The sequence below is a fragment of the Microtus oregoni genome, unplaced genomic scaffold, assembly GCF_018167655.1.
Source record: "Microtus oregoni isolate MIOR12 unplaced genomic scaffold, Mior012 000009F_ref0000495, whole genome shotgun sequence".
Classification (NCBI taxonomy): domain Eukaryota; kingdom Metazoa; phylum Chordata; class Mammalia; order Rodentia; family Cricetidae; genus Microtus; species Microtus oregoni.
The window spans coordinates 12,379,353-12,385,673 of record NW_024543068.1 but is presented as its reverse complement, the minus strand read 5'-3'; positions in this window follow the sequence as shown (position 1 = coordinate 12,385,673).

Here is a 6,321-nt window from a genome sequence, read left to right as displayed (position 1 = left end):
CTCCCGTGAGTCTGTGCCCTCCTCTCAGATATCCCTGGCAATCTCCCAAAGCTTTGCCCAAGTGGGGCGAAGGGGAAGGGACGGCTGCCCCTGGGGCCAGCTCAGGAGCGAGCGGCTTCTCTCGGGCTATATCTCCCTTCTCTGGTGAGTGCGTATTTATGCGACGGCATATTCCAACCAGGGCAGGGGAACCAGCTGAGAAAGCAGATGGGTTCTGGGGAGTCTTCGGGTAAAGGGCCCCTTGGGAAGTCCGAGAGATATTAACTTGTTCTAGCACTGTCCCCGAAGCTAAATCCTAATTCATACAAGACAATGTATTCTGGCTTCCTTGATAAAGCTCCTGCCGGCTTCCTCTAAGGACAGTTTAGGATTTGCCTTCAGGATTTTACTTCTCCCATTCCTTCCCTTGACTCTTTTATATTCCAACCAGACTAGCCTAGTGTCTTGGTAGTTGCCAGCCACAATTCCATTCAGAGAGATAGGGGAGCAAAGTGTCTTTCCCTATGCAGAAGACCAAAGGACCCTCCTTTGGTGAACAACCATTCAGCTGCATTTATATGAATGCCCTTTTCCTTTTCTCACTGTATACCTACTACGCCTCTCAACTATTTACCCAAATACCTGGCACAACTAACTGAAGCTGCCAACTTAAGACCCGTTCAGGGGCACATCCCAAAGTCCTGCCATGCTTTCTGTCATACCGAGGTCTTTTCATGCATAACCTTATCTCTGTCATTCTCCACAACAAGGGGCCCCTTGCATTGTCCCCACTCTGAACTGCACTGCTGGTGGCAGACATGGGAAAGGGGATCATACTTCCAGGCCATTTCTGCATAGCCCTATCCTTCTGCAGGCATAGACCCAACTGGGTGAGAAGGCTGGCGACCTGAGGCATTGTTGGCTGTCAAGGATCCTGGGCTTACATCAGAATGGTTAACTCTCTAGTGACCTTATGCAAGTCCTGCCTTCCAGCTTAGGATTTCTGTCTATAAAACAGGGCTGGCAGCAGTCAGCCTCCTAAGGTAAGGGTACCACGTAGTCACTCACGCCTAGGGCTGGGCTGGGAACAGGCGCCTCTCCCATTGCAGTTGCTTTTCTTCCTGTGCTGGTTCCTATAGCACAAAATGTGACGCCTACATGGTCTTAAGGAGCAACTGATACAGCGATTTCCAAGACTTATAAACATTGACCATTAACAAAATGAAAAAAGGAAAAGAAATGGGACCCCTGGGAGAATTGCTGACATTTTATTTCGGAGGTAAGGGCACAAAACTAAGCATTTAAAATATTGTAATCTTTTATCATCTAGTTTCCATAAAGGAAAATCTTAACCATCCTGTCATAAGGAAGGAGAAGGACACTACCTACAGATAAACGTAGCTTGGGGAAAAATGTTTGTCCTGCCTTTTGTTGTTTCCCTGGAAACTGATGAGAACATCCCAGAACTTGGCTCATCCTGGCATGCCCTCAGCTTTACAGGAGTCCAGAAAGGTAGAGTGCTGTGCCCATGCTATGCTCACACCATGCCCACGGTACAGACTTAGGAACATAGCTCCAGACCTCAGAGATGGTGTTGTGCGACAAGATGGTGTAGCTCTTGTGTGGCTGCACAGGAGTCTGGGATAGAAGGAGGGATCTGGGCTCTGCCCTCATGAATTGGCCCCAGAGCCGCAGTTTCTGATGAGTGCATTTTTCTAAAATGGGGATACGGCAATCCCCTACTCACGGAGAAATGCTGTGAGACCCTAGCTAAGAAGAGCTTCCATTTGTCCCAGATATTGGACATGGAGTTGTCTGAGGGAGTAAACTGTCTCCGTACCTGGAATTCACTTGAAAATATTTCAGCAAAAGATAAAAGAAAATAAACAGACGAAGCAAATGTGACAATGTAATAATGGTAAGTTAATATCTTAAAACTCATTACAAGCATTTAACAACAACAACAACAATAACAACAATGAATTCTCGTGAGGCAAGAGGAAAGGTGGGCATCACTTACTGAAAAGAAGTCCTCATGGAGGTCTGATCCCCATTAATGCAGCTTCACCAGCTTTGGGCAGAGAGAGCCAGGGTCAGGAAGTGATTTTTGGTTTTCTGTCTTCTGTCTGCCAGGTACTGTGGTTGGGTTGGGGGAGCCTTCCGCCCACTTCTCAATGCAAGACACTATCTGTCAGATCCAACCCTACTGGGGATAATAGGCTGCTTAGCCCAGCCAACCAGCATGGGGGCTTATGAATATGCAAATTGGAGCCCCTGAGCTGGTTGGCTGACCCCTGTCATTTCCCACCCCCATTGCAAATCGGGTTCTCTGAAAGTCAGCTCAGAGGGTTTCTTGAAATGCCATCTTTTCCATCATTGCTAAGAATTTGCAGACCTCTTTGAAGATTTGGAGCGTGGACTGCTCAGTTTCCCACTGCTCTTGCCTCAGCGCCTGACCTCTGTCTCCGAGTTTCGTGGTGAGACACCTCCAAAGTGATCATTTCTTCGGACCCTTCCAGCAACCTCAGGAGTCTGAATTCTAGCTAGCATCAAAATCTCGTACCTCAGATCTTAGGAAGAACTGACTGCGAGGCCTGCCCCGGCAGGAGAGGCTGGAACACGTTTAGGAAAGCTGGTTGCTGATATGGAAGCCCATTTTCTGACAGAGTCGAGAACCCGCTTTTACCCAAATCATCACCCAGAATTTGACATTTTTCTCCACTTCACCCTGGGAAGGGAAATTAATGATGTGTAAAATGCAGCGGTGAGAATCAGTGCACCAGGCTGGAGAGATGACTCTGCGGTTAAGAGCATTGGCTGCTCCTCCAGAGGTCCCGGGTTCCATTCCTACATAAAATTTAAAAGTCTTAAAAAAGAGAGACAATCAGCACAGGACAGCTCATCTTATCAGCGTGAATCAATCCTCGAAACACAATGTGGAGGGGAAAAAGTCAGTGTGGTACAAGGACTGTGATTCCATTTCCATCAAGTTAAAAAACAGCGCCCCAAAGGGGCTGGATTTTCACTATAGATAAATCTATTCATTATTTTACATTATAGCTGCATATATCAGTCAATGAAATCTGGGTGCCATTGGTGATACACAGTGACCCTCTATGGCTTTAGTCCATAGATGGAAGGAAAGGCTGTATAGTACCATTCAGTAATATTCATATGGACATACATGTATAGACACACACACACGTAAAGATGCGAAAGCATGGCTCAGACCACATACACAAATACCAGAGGATTTGAGGTTAGGGGAAAGAACATTGTTGGGTTACTCAAGGTGAATTGACCACTGAGTGGAGTTTTCCATTCATGGAACCAGGTGACCTTTTCTAAAACCACAGAATCTTTATGGAATTTGAAAGTGTGCATTTTCCTAACAAGTGCTGCTACTTGCTTTTATGAGCACATACATGTCCCTATAGTCCAGTGGTTCTCAACCTGGGGATTGGCCTTTGGGGTTCGAACAACTCTCTCACGGGGGTTGCCTAAGGCCATCAGAAAACACAGATACTTACATTATGATTCATGAAAGTAGCAAAATTATAGTTATAAAGTAGCAACAAAAATAGTTTTATGGTTGGGGGTCAGCACAACATGAGGACCCCAGCATTAGGAGGGTTGAGAACCACTGGCCTAGGCAGCGCTGTTTCTAGAGAGACTTTACCAGAAAAATGTTCTAGCTTGTAGTATCGTAACTTGTAGACCACAGAAGACAATTTCAACCCTTATTCTCTGGGAAAAGCTTTGCATACGATTGTGTACAAATGTATTCATATACATTAAAAGCACTTTTGGAAGTGCTGGGGATTAAACCTAAGGTATTATGCTTGCTAGGATTTGGAAAACAGTCTATCACTGAGCTATATTCCCAGTCTACTCTTCTTTTTGAAAGAGGATCATGCTACATTTCCCAGCTGGCCTTGAATTCACAACCCTCCTAACTCTCTCTCTCTCTCTCTTTGGTTTTTCAAGACAGGGTTTCTGTGTGTAACAGCCCTAGCTGGCCTGGAAGTAGGTCTGTAGACCAGGCTGGCCTTGAACTCAGGAGATTCTCCTGCCTCTGCTTTAAAAAGGCTGGAATTAAAGGCATGCGCCACCAAAGCCTGCTTGACCTTTTTTTTTTTTTTTAAAGATTTATTTATTTATTATGTATACAACATTCTGCCTCTATGTATGCCTGCAGGCCAGAGGAGGGCGCAAGATCTCAGTACAGATGGTTGTGAGCCACCATGTGGTTGCTGGGAATTGAACTCAGGACCTCTGGAGGAGCAGCCAGTGCTCTTAACCTCTGAGCCATCTCTCCAGCCCCCCTGCTCGACCTTCTTAATACTTAGATTATAAACACGTGTGAACATGCCCAACCAAAGACTATAAAATTAAAGATGAATTTGGGTGATCACTAAAATTCCAGGATATATGCTTGCCACATTTAAAACTTAGAGAAGGATGTCAAAAATTAATCATAAAAACCATGAAAAACTTACGTAACTATGGGTGGGGAGGCTGGGGCGTAGCTCAGTGACAGAGCACTTAGCACACATGAAGAGCTGGCTTCAACCCTCAGCACAACACCACAAAGTTTTAAGCAGCTATCTAAGAAATGTTAGCAGTAACCTCAGCGGCTAGGGATCGACACACCCGGCTATTGGTCTTGTATTCCTCTCAGTGTTGTGAGCACAGAAGTATTTGGTCATTTCTCAGTTACTTTTTGGCTAGCTACTCACTGTGCTGTGAGCAGACGATTCAGAAAAGGGAACGGTTTCTGTTTCCCTTTGCTTAGCCAACAGATGATGTTTGTTGGTATTTTTAAATTTTTATTATTTTTGATCATTTGTGTCTGTTCTGGAACTATGCAAATGTCCATGAAGCCTGAGGCGTTGGATCCCCTGGAGTCGGAGACAAAAGTGCTTGTGAGCCACCTGATGTGGGTGCAGGAACAGAACTCTGGGCCTCTTAACCACTGAGCCATCTCTCTGGTCCCAAAACAGACAGTTTTAAATACGTCATCATGGCAAAAAGCACCGTAGTGATACAGACACACAACTTTGGAAGATGAAGTACCCGCTCCCTCTGCCAGAGGGGAAAAGGGAAGGATTCCGAAAGAGGTTTAAAGGGGAATTAAAAGGGATAAAAAGGAAGGAGCAGCCTACACAAAGATGTGGTGTGAAATAGTGTCTGGGGTAATGGCCAGCAGGGCATTATGTCTAAAGCTTGGCGTCTGTGAAAACAAAGACAGAGCCCAGAGCCCAGAAGGCAGATTAGCAGGAGTTCTGGTTAGCCGAGGAGTTCGAATTTATAGGAAGGCAGAAGCAACTGGAAGACTTTAAGCAGAGGAGTGGCAGGATTAACTTCTGTACTTTAGAACGATCTTTTGACAGCGGTGTGGAGGCAGGGTAGAGAAAGTGAAAGTGGAGACTTAAGCTTGTTTAGGAAGCTTTGGAACTAACCAGATGAGGGCCCTTACAGACCCAGTTATGAGCAGCAGCTGGGAATGGGCGACCTCTCTATTTCTAGGTAGCGATTCTGTCCAGTGCTCCAAGACTGAAGTGGCAGTGTTTCCAGGGTTTGGCAAGTGAAGGTTATGTGAAGGTTTTGAGAATTGGGCAAGATAACGCGAGTAAACAAGCAAACAACGGACAATAGGTGGTTCGTTCATCTGTCCATACATTAGTTTATTTATTCAGCTGCACCTCATGGGATACTTCTTCTGTTAGGAAGTCAGGCTTACAGGATTTGAGAGCAAGCAGAGAAGGAGGGGGAAGGGATGCCATGGGCTTTCATTGTAAGGCAGTGGGCAGAATGGTATACCCAAAGCTGGGGAATGGGAAGCCTACAAATGTTTATCTTGTATAACTTATGCCAGCGGGATACATCATTGAACTAAACAATATAAGCCCCCTGAGATTACACGCCCAGAGTTGGGCAACAAATGGCTTACAGAATGTACAGGATGGGTGGGGAAGTTAGCTTGGCTGGAGAGTTTGCATAGGGACCGGAAAAGAACAGGAGATGAAGCGGAGTGAGGCTAGTTGATGCCTTCCAGCTCCTAAAACAGTGGTTCTCGGCTTTCCTAATGCTGCACCCTTTAATAGAGTTCCTCACATAGTGCTGATCCCCAGCCACAAGGTGATTTCCGTTGCTACGTCATAACTGTAAGTTTGTTACTGTTATGAATGTAAAATATCTCAGATGGAGGTTACTAATACGCCCCCCCCCACCGCCCCACCCAGGAGTCGCGAACATAGATTGAGAACAGAGGTTATAAAAGAATAAATGAGAGAGCCCTTTACAGGTTCCTCGGTACTCTAGCCTGTTCGGGGGACCGAG